Source organism: Rattus norvegicus, chromosome 14 (assembly GCF_036323735.1).
Source record: "Rattus norvegicus strain BN/NHsdMcwi chromosome 14, GRCr8, whole genome shotgun sequence".
Classification (NCBI taxonomy): domain Eukaryota; kingdom Metazoa; phylum Chordata; class Mammalia; order Rodentia; family Muridae; genus Rattus; species Rattus norvegicus.
The window spans coordinates 51,819,714-51,835,738 of NC_086032.1; positions in this window are offsets into that span (position 1 = coordinate 51,819,714).

Genomic DNA, 16,025 nt, shown 5'->3' on the forward strand with positions numbered 1-16,025 from the left:
AAAACAAGTAGAAGCCTATAGAGAGGAATCACAGAAATCCCAAAAAGAATTCCAGGAAAACACAATCAAACAGGTGAAAGAAATAAAAACGGAAGTAGAAGCAATAAAGAAAGCACAAAGGGAGACAACCCTGGATATAGAAAACCAAAGGAAGAGACAAGGAGCCGTAGATAAAAGCATCACCAACAGAATACAAGAGACAGAAGAGAGAATGTCAGGAGCAGAAGATTCCATAGAAATCATCGACATAACTGTCAAAGATACTGTAAAACGGAAAAAGCCATTGGTCCAAAACATACAGGAAATCCAGGACACAATGAGAAGATCAAACCTAAGGATAATAGGTACAGAAGAGAGTGAAAACTCCAAGCTCAAAGGACCAGTAAATATCTTCAACCAAATCATAGAAGAAAACTTAACTAACCTAAAGAAAGAGATGCCCATAAACATAAAAGAAGCCTACAGAACTACAAATAGATGGGAGCAGAAAAGAAATTCATCCTGTCACATAATAGTCAAACCACCAAATGCACAAACCAAAGAAAGAATGTTAAAAGCATTAAGGGAAAAAGGTCAAGTAACATATAAAGGCAGTCCTGTCATAATCACATCGGATTTCTTACCAGAGACTATGATCCTGGACAGATGCTATACAGACCCTAAGAGAACACAAATGCCAGCCCAAGTTATTGTATCCAGCAAAACTCTCAATTGACCAAGATGGAGAAACCAAGATATTCCATGACAAAACCAAATTTACACAATATCTTTCTACAAATCCAGCGCTACAAAGGATAATAAATGGTAATGCCCAACATTAGGAGGCAAGCTACAACCTAGAATAAACAAGAAACTAATTGACTTGGCAACATAACAAAGAGAAGAAAAGCACACAAACATAACCTCACATCCAAATATGTATATAACAGGAAGCAACAATAACTATTGCTTAATATCTCTCAACATCAATGGACTCAATTCCCCAATAAAAAGACATAGATTAACAAACTGGATATGCAAAGAGGACCCTGCATTCCCCTTCCTACAGGAAACACACCTCAGAGACAAGGACAGACACTACCTCAGAGTGAAAGGCTGGAAAACAACTTTCCAAGCAAATGGTCTGAAGAAGTAAGCTGGAGTAGCCATTCTAATATTGAATAAAATCAATTTTCAACTAAAAGTCATTAAAAAAGATAAGGAAGGACACCTCATATTCATCAAAGGAAAAATCCACCAAGATGAACTCTCAATCTTAAATATCTATGCTCCAAATACAAGGGCACCTAAATACATAAAAGAAACCTTAATAAAGCTAAAACACCCACTGCACCTCACACGATAATAGTAGAAGACTTCAACACCTCACTCTCGTCAGGTCATGGAGACAGAAATTAAACAGAGACATAGACAGATTAAGAGAAGTCATGAACTAAATGGACTTAACAGATATTTATAGAACATTCTGTTCTAAAGCAAAAGGATATACATTCTTCTCAGCACCTCATGGTACTTTCTCCAAAATTGATCATACTATCGGTCATAAAACATACAGAAAGATAGAAATAATCCCATGAGTCCTATCAGACCCCCACGGGCTAAAGCTGATTTTCAGTAACAATAAGGGAAGAACGCACACATATACATGGAAGTTGAACAATGTTCTACTCAGTGATAACCTGGTCAAGGAAGAAATAAAGAAAGAAATTAAAGACTTCTTAGAATTTAATGAAAATGAAAGTACAACATACCCAAACATATGGGACACAATGAAAGCTGTGCTAAGAAGAAAACTCACAGCTGTGCGTGCCTGCAGAAAGAAATAGGAGCGAGCATGTATCAGCAGCTTGACAGCACACCTAAAAGCTCTAGAAAAAAAGAAGCAAATACACCCAGGAGAAGTAGAAGGCAGGAAATAATCAAACTCACAGCTGAAATCAACCATGTAGAAACAAAAAGGACCATAGAAAGAATCAACAGAACCAAAATTGGGTTCTTTGAGAAAATCAATAAGCTAGATAAACCCTTTACCAGACTAACAAGAGGACACAGAAAGTGTGTACAAATTAACAAAATCAGAAATGAAAAGGGACACATAACTACAGAATCAGAGGAAATTCAAAAAATCACCAGATCCTACTACAAAAGCCTATATTCAACAAAACATGAAAATCTGCAGGAAATGGACAATTTCCTAGAGAGATACCAGGTACCGAAGTTAAATCAGGAACAGATAAACCATTTAAACAACCCCATCACTCCTAACTAAATAAAGCTGTCATTTAAGGCCTCCAACCAAAAAGAGCCCAAGTCCAGATGGGTTCAGTGCAGAATTCTATCAGACCGTCATAGAAAACCTCATACCAATAGTATCCAAACTATTCCATAAAATTGAAACAGATTGAGCGGTAATGAATTTCCTTCTATGAAGCCACAATTACTCTTATAACTAAACCACACAAAGACCGAACAAAGAAAGAGAACTTCAGACCAATTTCCCTTATGAATACTGATGCAAAAATACTCAATAAATTTCTGGCAATCCGAATCCAAGAGTACATCAAAACAATCATCCACCATGATCAAATAGGCTTCATCCCAGGCATGCAGTGATGGTTTAATATATGGGAAACCATCAAAGTGATCGATTATATAAACAAACTGAAAGAAAAGAACCACAAGATCATTTCATTAGATGCTGAGAATCCATTTGACAAAATTGAACACAACTTCATGATAAAAGTAATTCAAGGCCCATACCTAAACATAGTAAAAGCCATATACAGCAAACCAGTCACTAACATTAAAATAAATGGAGAGAAACTTGAAGCAATTCCACTAAAATCAGGGACTAGACAAGGCTGCCCACTCTCTCCCTACTTATTCAATATAGTTCTTGAAGTTCTGGCCAGAGCAATCAGACAACAAAAGTAGATCAAGGGGATACAGATTGGAAAAGAAGAAGTCAAAATATCACTATTTGCAGATGATATGACAGAATATTTGAGTGATCCGAAAAGTTCCACCAGAGAACTACTAAACCTGATAAACAACTTCAGCAAAGTGACTGGGTATAAAATTAACTCAAATAATTCAGTAGCCTTTCTCTACACAAAAGAGAAACAAGACGAGAAGGAAATTAGGGAAAAAACACCCTCCGTGTAGTTTTATATAGTCCCAAATAATATATAATACCTCGGTGTGACTTTAACCAAGCAAGTCAAAGATCTGTACAATAAGAACTTCAAGCCTCTGAAGAAAGAAATTGAAGAAGACCTCAGAAGATGGAAAGATCTCCCATGCTCATGGATTGGCAGGATTAATATAGCAAAAATGGCCATTTTACCAAAAGCGATTCACAGACTCAATGCAATCCCCATCAAAATACCCATCCACTTCTTCAAAGCATTAGACAAAATAATTTGCAAATTCATCTGGAATAACAAAAAACCCAGGAGAGCTAAAATTATCCTCAACAACAAAATGACTTCTGGGGGAATCAGTATCCCTGAACTCAAGCAGTATTACAGAGCAATTATTATAAAAACTGCATGGTATTGGTACAGAGACAGACAGATATACAAATGAAATATAATTGAAGACCCAGAAATGAACACACACACCTACGGTTACTTAGTTTTTGACAAATGAGCCAAAACCATCCAATGGAAAAAAGATAGCATTTTCAGCACATGGTGTTGGTTCAACTGGAGGTCAACATGTAGAAGATAGATCCATGCTTATCGCCCTGTACAAAGCTTAAGTCCAAGTGGATCAAGGACCTCCACTTCAAACCAGATACACTCAAAATAATAGAAGAGAAAGTGGGGAAGCATCTTGAACACATGGGCACTGGAGAAAAGTTCCTGAACTAAACACCAATGGCTTACGCTCTAAGATCAAGAATCGACAAATGGTATCTCATAAAACTGCAAAGCTTCTGTAAGGCAAAGGACACTGTGGTTAGGACAAAACGGCAACCAACAGATTGGGCAAAGACCTTTACCAATCCTAGAACAGATAGAGGGCTTATATCCAAAATGTACAAAGAACTCAAGAAGTTAGACCACAGAGAGACAAATAACTCAATTAAAAATGGGGTTCAGAGCTAAACAAAGAATTCACAGCTGAGGAATGCCAAATGGCTGAGATACACCTAAAGAAATGTTCAACATCTTTAGTCATAAGGTAAGTGCAAATCAAAACAACTCTGAGATTTCACCTCACACCAGTAAGAATGGCTAAGATCAAAAACTCAGGTGACAGCAAATGCTGGCGAGGATGTGGAGAAAGAGGAACACTCCTTTATTGTTGGTGGGATTGCAGACTGGTACAACCATTCTGGAAATCAGTCTGGAGGTTCCTCATCAAATTGGACATTGCACTACCTGAGGACCCAGCTATACCTCTCTTGGGCATATACCCAAAAGGTGCCCCAATATATAACAAAGTCATTCTCCACTATGTTCATAGTGGACTTATTTATAATAGCCAGAAGCTGGAAGGAACCCTGCTGCCCTTTAATAGAGGAATGGATACAGAAAATGTGGTACATCTACACAATGGAATATTACTCAGCTATCAAAAACAATGACTTTATGAATTTCATAGGCAAATGGAGGGAACCGGAAAATATCATTCTGAGTGAGGTAACCCAATCACAGAAAAATGCACATAGTATGCACTCACTGATTATTGACTATTTGCCCCAATATTTGAATTGCCCTATTTGCACAGAACACATGAAACTCAAGACGGATGATCAAAATGTGAATGACCCTGGACTCTGACCTCATAGGTAGCAATGAATATCCTAGTAAGAGCACCAGTGGAAGGGGAAGCCCTGGGTCCTGTTAAGACTGAACCCCCAGTGAACTAGACTGTTGGGGGGAGGGCGGCAATGGGGGGAGGGCTGGGAGGGGTACACCCATAAGGAAGGGAAGGGGGGAGGGGGATGTTTGCCCAGAAACCAAAGAATTATTATTAAGTATTAAATAAATTTTAAAAATATGAATGTTTCACTCATTCTTTAAAAGGGGAACAATAATACCCTTGACAGGGAATAGGGAGGCAAAGATTAAAACAGAGGCAGAAGGAACACCCATTCAGAGCCTACCCCACATGTGGCCCATACATGTACAGCCACCCAATTAGACAAGATGGATTAACCAAAGAAGTTCAGGCCTGACAGGAACCGGATGTAGATCTCTCCTGAGAGACACAGCCAGAATGCAGCAAATTCATAGGCGAATGCCAGCATCAAACCACTGAACTGAGAAAGGGACCCTGTTGAAGGAATCAGAGAAAGGACTGGAAGAGCTTGAAGGGGCTGGAGACCCAATATGAACAACAATGCCAACTAACCAGAGCTTCCAGGTACTAAGCCACTGCCCAAAGACTATACAAGGACTGACCCTGGGCTCCAACCTCATAGGTAGCAATGAATAGCCTACTAAGAGCACTAGTGGAAAGGGAAGCCCTTGTTCCTGCTAAGACTGAACCTCCAGTTAACGTGATTGTTGGGGGAAGGGTGGTATTGGGGGGAGGATGTGGAGGGGAACATCCATATAGAAGGGGAGGTTTTAGGGGGATGTTGGTCCGGAATCGGGAAAGGGAATAACAATTGAAATATAAATAAGAAATACTCAAGTTATTAAAGAAAAAATAACCAAACTTCTAGAGACATTCTTACCAATTATGATTTCCGATTCCATAATATACATACAAAATATTTGTAAGACAATGAATATAAACCAGAAAATATGATATAATTTTTTTAAAAAGCTATAGACTTAAGATTATATTGTCCATCTACTGTTATGAATGCTGCCTACACCTGAGTGTGGTTAAGTAACCTAATCAGAATTTATTGGGAAAAGTAATTTTTCCTTTGGAAGTGAATGTCAATTGAAGATAATTTTTGGTTACAAATAAAGGTCCATGTCTGAAGCACGTGGTCTGTGAATTATATCTTGGTATTACAAACTTTAGGGCTAATATCCATTTATTAGTGAGTGCATACCATGTGTGTTCTTTTGTTACTGGTCTAGCTCAGTCAGGGGGTTATTTTCTAGTTCCATCAGTTTGCCTAAAAATTTCATGTACTCATTGTTTTAATAGCTGAGTAGTACCCCAAATGTTCTGTATCCATTCCTTTGTTGAAGGACAACTGTGTTCTTTCCAGCTTCTGGCTATTATAAATAAGAGTGCTAGAAACATCGTGGAGCATATGTCCTTGTTTTATGTGGGAGCATATTTTGGGTATATGTCCATGAGTGGTATATCTGGGTCTTCAGGTAGTACTATGTCCAATTTTCTGAGGAACGCCCAGACTAATTTTCAGAGTGGTTGTATCCTACCAACAATGGAGGACTGAGTGTTCCTCTTTCTCCAAACCCTTGCCAGCATCTGTGTCACTTGAATTTTTGATCTTAGCCATTCTGACTGGCATGAGTTAGAATCTCAGGGTTGTTTTGATTTGCATTTCTCAAATAACTAAGGATGTTGAACACTTTGTTAGGTGCTTCTAGGCCATTTGATATTCTTCAGTTAAGAATTCTTTGTATAACCCTATATCCCATTTTTTTAAATTGGGCAATTTGGTTTTCTGGACTCTAACTTCTTGAGATTGGGAAAGATATTTTCCCAATCTGCTGATTGACATTTTATCCTCTTAGGACTATCCTTTACCTTACTGAAGCTTTGCAATTTTATGAGGTCACATTTGTCAATTCTTGATCTTAGAGAATAAGCCATTAGTGTTCTGTTCAGGAAAATTTCCCCCATGCCCATTTGTTTGAGTCACTTCCCCACTTTTTCATCTATTAGCTTCAATGTATCTGTTTTTATGTGGAGGTCTCGATCCATTTGAGTTTTGTACAAGGAGATAAGAATGGACCAATTTGCATTCTTCTACATGTTCACCTCCAGTTGAACCAGCCCCATTTGTTGAAAGTGCTATCTCTTTTTTCCACTGGATGGTTTTAGCGCCTTTGTTGAATATGAAGGGAACATAGGGTGTGGTTTCATTTCTGTGTCCTCAATTCTATTCCATTGATCAATCTGCCTGTCTCTGTACCAATGCAATACAGTTTTTATCATGATTATTCTGTAATATAGCTCATGTAAGGGATGGTTATTCCCCCAGAATTTATTTTATTATTAAGAATAGGTTTTGAGGCCCCCAGACCCTGTGAGAGAGAGACCCAACCGCCTGGTCAGGTGGGCACTCCTGAGGCTGCAGAGCGGAAGAGACCACCAACACTGCTCACCCCTGCCCACATCCCTGGCCCAAGAGGAAACTGTATAAGGCCTCTGGGCTCCAGTGGGGGAGGGCCAAGGAGCGGCAGGACCCCTGCCTGAGACACCGCCGGAACCTGAGGGAAACAGACCGGATAAACAGTTCTCTGCACCCAAATCCCGTGGGAGGGAGAGCTGAACCTTCAGAGAGACAGACAAGCCTGGGAAACCAGAAGAGACTGCTCTCTGCACACACATCTCGGACGCCAGAGGAAAAAGCCAAAGACCATCTGGAACCCTGATGCACTGAAGCTCCCAGAAGGGGCAGCACAGGTATTCCTGGTTGCTGCTGCTGCAGAGAGCCCGTGGGCAGCACCCCACGAGCGAACTTGAGCCCCCGGACCACAGGTAAGACCAACTTTTCTGCTGCAAGAAAGCTGCCTGGTGAGCTTGGGACACAGGGAAGCAGAATTCCTCTAGGACCGGACACGTTCTGTGTTTACCGGAAGTCCCACACCCGCGGATCCCGGCCCGCAGCAACTCTCTGCCCCCAGACCCTGTGAAAGAGAGACCCAACCGCCTGGTCAGGTGGGCACTCCTGAGGCTGCAGAGCGGAAGAGACCACCAACACTGCTCACCCCTGCCCACATCCCTGGCCCAAGAGGAAACTGTATAAGGCCTCTGGGCTCCCATGGGGGAGAGCCAAGGGGCGGCAGGACCCCTGCCTGAGACACCACCAGAACCATAAGGAAACAGACCGGATAAACAGTTCTCTGCACCCAAATCCCGTGGGAGGGAGAGCTGAACTTTCAGAGAGGCAGACAAGCCTGGGAAACCAGAAGAGACTGCTCTCTGCACACACATCTCGGACGCCAGAGGAAAAAGCCAAAGACCATCTGGAACCCTGGTGCACTGAAGCTCCCGGAAACGGCGGCACAAGTCTTCCTGGTTGCTGCCCCTGCAGAGAGCCCGTGAGCAGCACCCCACGAGCGAACTTGAGCCTCGGGACCACAGGTAAGACCAACTTTTCTGCTGCAAGAAATCTGCCTGGTGAACTCAAGACACAGGCCCACAGGAACAGCTGAAGACCTGTAGAGAGGAAAAACTACACGCCCGAAAGCAGAACACTCTGTCCCCATAACTGACTGAAAGAGAGGAAAACAGGTCTACAGCACTCCTGACACACAGGCTTATAGGACAGTCTAGCCACTGTCAGAAATAGCAGAACAAAGTAACACTAGAGATAATCTGATGGCGAGAGGCAAGCGCAGGAACCCAAGCAACAGAAACCAAGACTACATGGCACCATCGGAGCTCAATTCTCCCATCAAAACAAACATGGAATATCCAAACACACCAGAAAAGCAAGATCTAGTTTCAAAATCATTTTTGATCATGATGCTGGAGGACTTCAAGAAAGACATGAAGAACTCCCTTAGAGAACAAGTAGAAGCCTACAGAGAGGAATCGCAAAAATGCCTGAAAGAATCGCAAAAAATCCCTGAAAGAATTCCAGGAAAACATAAATAAACAAGTAGAAGCCCATAGAGTGGAGACACAAAAATCCCTGAAAGAATTCCAGGAAAACATAAATAAACAAGTAGAAGCCCATAGAGAGGAGACACAAAAATCCCTGAAAGAATTCCAGGAAAACACAATCAAACAGTTGAAGGAATTAAAAAATGGAAATAGAAGCAATCAAGAAAGAACACATGGAAACAACCCTGGATATAGAAAACCAGAAGAAGAGACAAGGAGCTGTAGATACAAGCTTCACCAACAGAATACAAGAGATGGAAGAGAGAATCTCAGGAGCAGAAGATTCCATAGAAATCATTGACTCAACTGTCAAAGATAATGTAAAGCGGAAAAAGCTACTGGTCCAAAACATACAGGAAATCCAGGACTCAATGAGAAGATGAAACCTAAGGATAATAGGTATAGAAGAGAGTGAAGACTCCCAGCTCAAAGGACCAGTAAATATCTTCAACAAAATCATAGAAGAAAACTTCCCTAACCTAAAAAAGAGATACCCATAGACATACAAGAAGCCTACAGAACTCCAAATAGATTGGACCAGAAAAGAAACACCTCCCGTCACATAATTGTCAAAACACCAAACGCACAAAATAAAGAAAGAATATTAAAAGCAGTAAGGGAAAAAGGTCAAATAACATATAAAGGGAGACCTATCAGAATCACACCAGACTTCTCGCCAGAAACTATGAAGGCCAGAAGATCCTGGACTGATGTCATACAGACCCTAAGAGAACACAAATGCCAGCCCAGGTTACTGTATCCAGCAAAACTCTCAATTAACATTGATGGGGAAACCAAGATATTCCATGACAAAACCAAATTATCACAATATCTTTCTACAAATCCAGCACTACAAAGGATAATAAATGGTAAAGCCCAACATAAGGAGGCAAGCTATACCCTAGAAGAAGCAAGAAACTAATCGTCTTGGCAACAAAACAAAGAGAATGAAAGCACACAAACATAACCTCACATCCAAATATGAATATAACGGGAAGCAATAATCACTATTCCTTAATATCTCTCAATATCAATGGCCTCAACTCCCCAATAAAAAGACATAGATTAACAAACTGGATATGCAACGAGGACCCTGCATTCTGCTGCCTACAGGAAACACACCTCAGACACAAAGACAGACACTACCTCAGAGTGAAAGGCTGGAAAACAACTTTCCAAGCAAATGGTCAGAAGAAGCAAGCTGGAGTAGCCATTCTAATATCAAATGAAATCAATTTCCAACTAAAAGTCATCAAAAAAGATAAGGAAGGACACTTCATATTCATCAAAGGAAAAATCCACCAAGATGAACTCTCAATCCTAAATATCTATGCCCCAAATACAAGGGCACCTACATACGTAAAAGAAACCTTACTAAAGCTCAAAACACACATTGCACCTCATACAATAATAGTGGGAGATTTCAACACACCACTCTCATCAATGGACAGATCATGGAAACAGAAATTAAACAGTGATGTCAACAGACTAAGAGAAGTCATGAGCCAAATGAACTTAACGGATATTTATAGAACATTCTATCCTAAAGCAAAAGGATATACCTTCTTCTCAGCTCCTCATGGTACTTTCTCCAAAATTGACCATATAATTGGTCAAAAAACGGGCCTCAACAGGTACAGAAAGATAGAAATAATCCCATGCGTGCTATCGGACCACCACGGCCTAAAACTGGTCTTCAATAACAATAAGGGAAGAATGCCCACATATACGTGGAAATTGAACAATGCTCTACTCAATGATAACCTGGTCAAGGAAGAAATAAAGAAAGAAATTAAAAACTTTTTAGAATTTAATGAAAATGAAGATACAACATACCCAAACTTATGGGACACAATGAAAGCTGTGCTAAGAGGAAAACTCATAGCGCTGAGTGCCTGCAGAAAGAAACAGGAAAGAGCATATGTCAGCAGCTTGACAGCACACCTAAAAGCTCTAGAACAAAAAGAAGCAAATACACCCAGGAGGAGTAGAAGGCAGGAAATAATCAAACTCAGAGCTGAAATCAACCAAGTAGAAACAAAAAGGACCATAGAAAGAATCAACAGAACCAAAAGTTGGTTCTTTGAGAAAATCAACAAGATAGATAAACCCTTAGCCAGACTAACGAGAGGACACAGAGAGTGCGTCCAAATTAACAAAATCAGAAATGAAAAGGGAGACATAACAACAGATTCAGAGGAAATTCAAAAAATCATCAGATCTTACTATAAAAACCTATATTCAACAAAACTTGAAAATCTTCAGGAAATGGACAATTTCCTAGACAGATACCAGGTATCGAAGTTAAATCAGGAACAGATAAACCAGTTAAACAACCCCATAACTCCTAAGGAAATAGAAGCAGTCATTAAAGGTCTCCCAACCAAAAAAAGCCCAGGTTCAGACGGGTTTAGTGCAGAATTCTATCAAACCTTCATAGAAGACCTCATACCAATATTATCCAAACTATTCCACAAAATTGAAACAGATGGAGCCCTACCGAATTCCTTCTACGAAGCCACAATTACTCTTATACCTAAACCACACAAAGACACAACAAAGAAAGAGAACTTCAGACCAATTTCCCTTATGAATATCGACGCAAAAATACTCAATAAAATTCTGGCAAACCGAATCCAAGAGCACATCAAAACAATCATCCACCATGATCAAGTAGGCTTCATCCCAGGCATGCAGGGATGGTTTAATATAAGGAAAACCATCAACGTGATCAATTATATAAACAAACTGAAAGAACAGAACCACATGATCATTTCATTAGATGCTGAGAAAGCATTTGACAAAATTCAACACCCCTTCATGATAAAAGTCCTGGAAAGAATAGGAATTCAAGGCCCATACCTAAACATAGTAAAAGCCATATACAGCAAACCAGTTGCTAACATTAAACTAAATGGAGAGAAACTTGAAGCAATCCCACTAAAATCAGGGACTAGACAAGGCTGCCCACTCTCTCCCTACTTATTCAATATAGTTCTTGAAGTTCTAGCCAGAGCAATTAGACAACAAAAGGAGATCATGGGGATACAGATCGGAAAAGAAGAAGTCAAAATATCACTATTTGCAGATGACATGATAGTATATTTAAGTGATCCCAAAAGTTCCACCAGAGAATTACTAAAGCTGATAAATGACTTCAGCAAAGTGGCTGGGTATAAAATTAACTCAAATAAATCAGTTGCCTTCCTCTATACAAAAAAGAAACAAGCCGAGAAAGAAATTAGAGAAACGACACCCTTCATAATACACCCAAATAATATAAAGTACCTCGGTGTGACTTTAACCAAGCAAGTAAAAGATCTGTACAATAAGAACTTCAAGACACTGAGGAAAGAAATTGAAGAAGACCTCAGAAGATGGAAAGATCTCCCATGCTCATGGATTGGCAGGATTAATATAGTAAAAATGGCCATTTTACCAAAAGCAATCTACAGAATCAATGCAATCCCCATCAAAATACCAATCCAATTCTTCAAAGATTAGACAGAACAATTTGCAAATTCATCTGGAATAACAAAAAACCCAGGATAGCTAAAGCTATCCTCAACAATAAGAGGACTTCAGGGGGAATCACTATCCCTGAACTCAAGCAGTATTACAGAGCAATAGTGATAAAAACTGCATGGTATTGGTACAGAGACAGACAGATAGACCAATGGAATAGAATTGAAGACCCAGAAATGAACCCACACACCTACGGTCACTTGATTTTTGACAAAGCAGCCAAAACCATCCAATGGAAAAAAGATAGCATTTTCAGCAAATGGTGCTGGTTCAACTGGGGGGCAACATGTAGAAGAATGCAGATCGATCCATCCTTATCACCCTGTACAAAGCTTAAGTCCAAGTGGATCAAGGACCTCCACATCAAACCAGACACACTCAAACTAATAGAAGAAAAACTAGGGAAGCATCTGGAACACATGGGCACTGGAAAAAATTTCCTGAACAAAACACCAATGGCTTATGCTCTAAGATCAAGAATCGACAAATGGGATCTCATAAAACTGCAAAGCTTCTGTAAGGCAAAGGACACTGTGGTTAGGACAAAACGGCAACCAACAGATTGGGAAAAGATCTTTACCAATCCTACAACAGATAGAGGCCTTACATCCAAAATAGACAAAGAACTCAAGAAGTTAGCCTGCAGGGAAACAAATAACCCTATTAAAAAATGGGGTTGAGAGCTAAACAAAGAATTCACAGCTGAGGTATGCCGAATGGCTGAGAAACACCTAAAGAAATGTTCAACATCTTTAGTCATAAGGGAAATGCAAATCAAAACAACCCTGAGATTTCACCTCACACCAGTGAGAATGGCTAAGATCAAAAACTCAGGTGACAGCAGATGCTGGCGAGGATGTGGAGAAAGAGGAACACTCCTCCATTGTTGGTGGGAGTGCAGACTGGTAAAACCATTCTGGAAATCAGTCTGGAGGTTCCTCAGAAAATTGGACATTGAACTGCCTGAGGATCCAGCTATACCTCTCTTGGGCATATACCCAAAAGATGCCTCAACATATAAAAGAGACACGTGCTCCACTATGGTCATCGCAGCCTTATTTATAATAGCCAGAAGCTGGAAAGAACCCAGATGCCCTTCAACAGAGGAATGGATACAGAAAATGTGGTACATCTACACAATGGAATATTACTCAGCTATCAAAAACAACGAGTTTATGAAATTCGTAGGCAAATGGTTGGAACTGGAAAATATCATCCTGAGTGAGCTAACCCAATCACAGAAAGACATACATGGTATGCACTCATTGATAAGTGGCTTTTATCCCAAATGCTTGAATTACCCTAGATCCCTAGAACAAACGAAACTCAAGACGGATGATCAAAATGTGAATGCTTCACTCCTTCTTTAAATGAGGAAAAAGAATACCCTTGGCAGGGAAGGGAGAGGCAAAGATTAAAACAGAGACTGAAGGAACACCCATTCGGAGCCTGCCCCACATGTGGCCCATACATATACAGCCACCCAATTAGACAAGATGGATGAAGCAAAGAAGTGCAGACCGACAGGAGCCTGATGTAGATCGCTCCTGAGAGACACAGCCAGAATACAGCAAATACAGAGGCGAATGCCAGCAGCAAACCACTGAACTGAGAATAGGTCCCCCGTTGAAGGAATCAGAGAAAGAGCTGGAAGAGCTTGAAGGGGCTCGAGACCCCAAAAGTACAACAATGTCAAGCAACCAGAGCTTCCAGGGACTAAGCCACTACCTAAATACTATACATGGACTGACCCTGGACTCTGACCCCATAGGTAGCAATGAATATCCTAGTAAGAGCACCAGTGGAAGGGGAAACCCTGGGTCCTGCTAAGACTGAACCCCCAGTGAACTAGACTATGGGGGGAGGGCGGCAATGGTGGGAGGGTTGGGAGGGGAACACCCATAAGGAAGGGGAGGGCGGAGGGGGATGTTTGCCCGGAAACCGGGAAAGGGAATAACACTTGAAATGTATATAAGAAATACTCAAGTTAATAAAAAAAATAGGTTTTGATAACCTGCTTTTTTATTCATAATGTATCAGCAATTTGCTCTTTTAGACGAGATCGGGCGCGTTCAGGGTGGTATGGCCGCAATTTGCTCTTTTAAATCTAGGAAGAATTGAGTTGGGGTTTTGGCTGGGATTATATTGACTCTGTAGATTTATTTGGTAAAATGGCCATTTTTAATACATTATTCCTCACAATCCTTAGCATAGGAGGTCTTTGCATCTTTTGAGATCTTCTATTTCTTTCTTCAGAGACTTGAAGTTCTTGTCATACAGATCTTTCATTTGCTTGGTGAGAGTCACACAAAGGTATTGGTATTTCTTATTATTTGTGACCATTGTGATTGGTGTCATTTCTCTAATTTCATTCTCATCCTGTTTATCCTTTGAGTAGTGGGAGGCTACTTTTCTTTTAGTTAATTTTATATCAAGTCCTTTTGCTGATGTTATTTATCAGCTGTAAGAGTTCTCTGGTGGCACTTTTTGGGTCACTTCAGTATACAATCATAGCATCTGCAAATAGTGATATTTTGACTCTTCCTTTCCAATTTGTATCCTTTGACATCGTTTTATTGTTTAATTGCTAAGGCTAGGACTTCAGGTACTATATTGAATAGGTAGGGCAAGAGTGAACAGCCTTGTCTAGTCCCTGATTTTAGTGGGATTGCCTTAAGTTTCTCTCCATTTACTTTGATATTGGCTACTGGAATGCTGTATATTGCTTTTGCTATGTTTAGATATGGTCCTTGAACTCCTGATATTTCCAAGACTTTTCCCATGAAGGGGTGATAAATTTTGTCAAATGTTTTCTCAGCATCTAATAAGATGATCATATTTTTCTATATCTGAGTTAGTTTATATGGTGGATTACGTTCTATATATTGAACCATCTCTGAATCCCTGGGATGAAGCCTACTTGAACATGGTGAATGATTGTTTTAATGTCTTCTTGGATTTGTTTTGTGAGAATTTTATTAGCATTTTTGCATGATATTCATATGGGAAATTGGTCTGAATTTCTCTTTCTTTGTAGGATCTTTGTTTATTTTGCTCCAGTCCATCTTAGAAGTAAGAACAAACTACTCACAGGAGGAAATACAGAGACAAAGAGTGGAGCAGAGATGGAAGGAAAGGCCATCCAGAGACTGGCCTATTTGGGAATCCATCACATATCTGGACACAAAAACAGATAATATTGCAGAGGCCAAGAATTCCTTGCTGACAGGAGCCTTATATGGATGTCTCCTGAGACTCTTTGCCAAAGCCTTACTGATAGAGATGAGGAAGCTTGCAGCTTACCATCAAACTGAGCCTAGGGATCTCAATGGAGGAGTTAGAGAAAGGACTGAAGGAACTGAAGGGGATTGCAACCCTGTTGGAAGAGCAACAATATCAACCAAACAGTCACACTCGATCTCCCAGGCACTAAACCACCAACCAAAGAGTATGGAGGGACCCATGGCTCCATCTGCATGTGTAGTAGAGGACGGTGTTGTCTGGCATCAATACAAGGAGAAGATCTTGGTCCAGGGAAGGCTCTTTTCCCCATTGTTGGGGAATGCCAGGGTGTCGAGGTGGAAGAGGGTGGGTGGGAGAGGGATCATCCTCATTGAAGCAGGGAGAGGAGGATGGGAAAAGTGATAACTGGGAAAGAGTATAACTTTGAAATGTAAATACATAAAATATTCAATTACGAAAATAAGAAAAAAAAAAGAGTC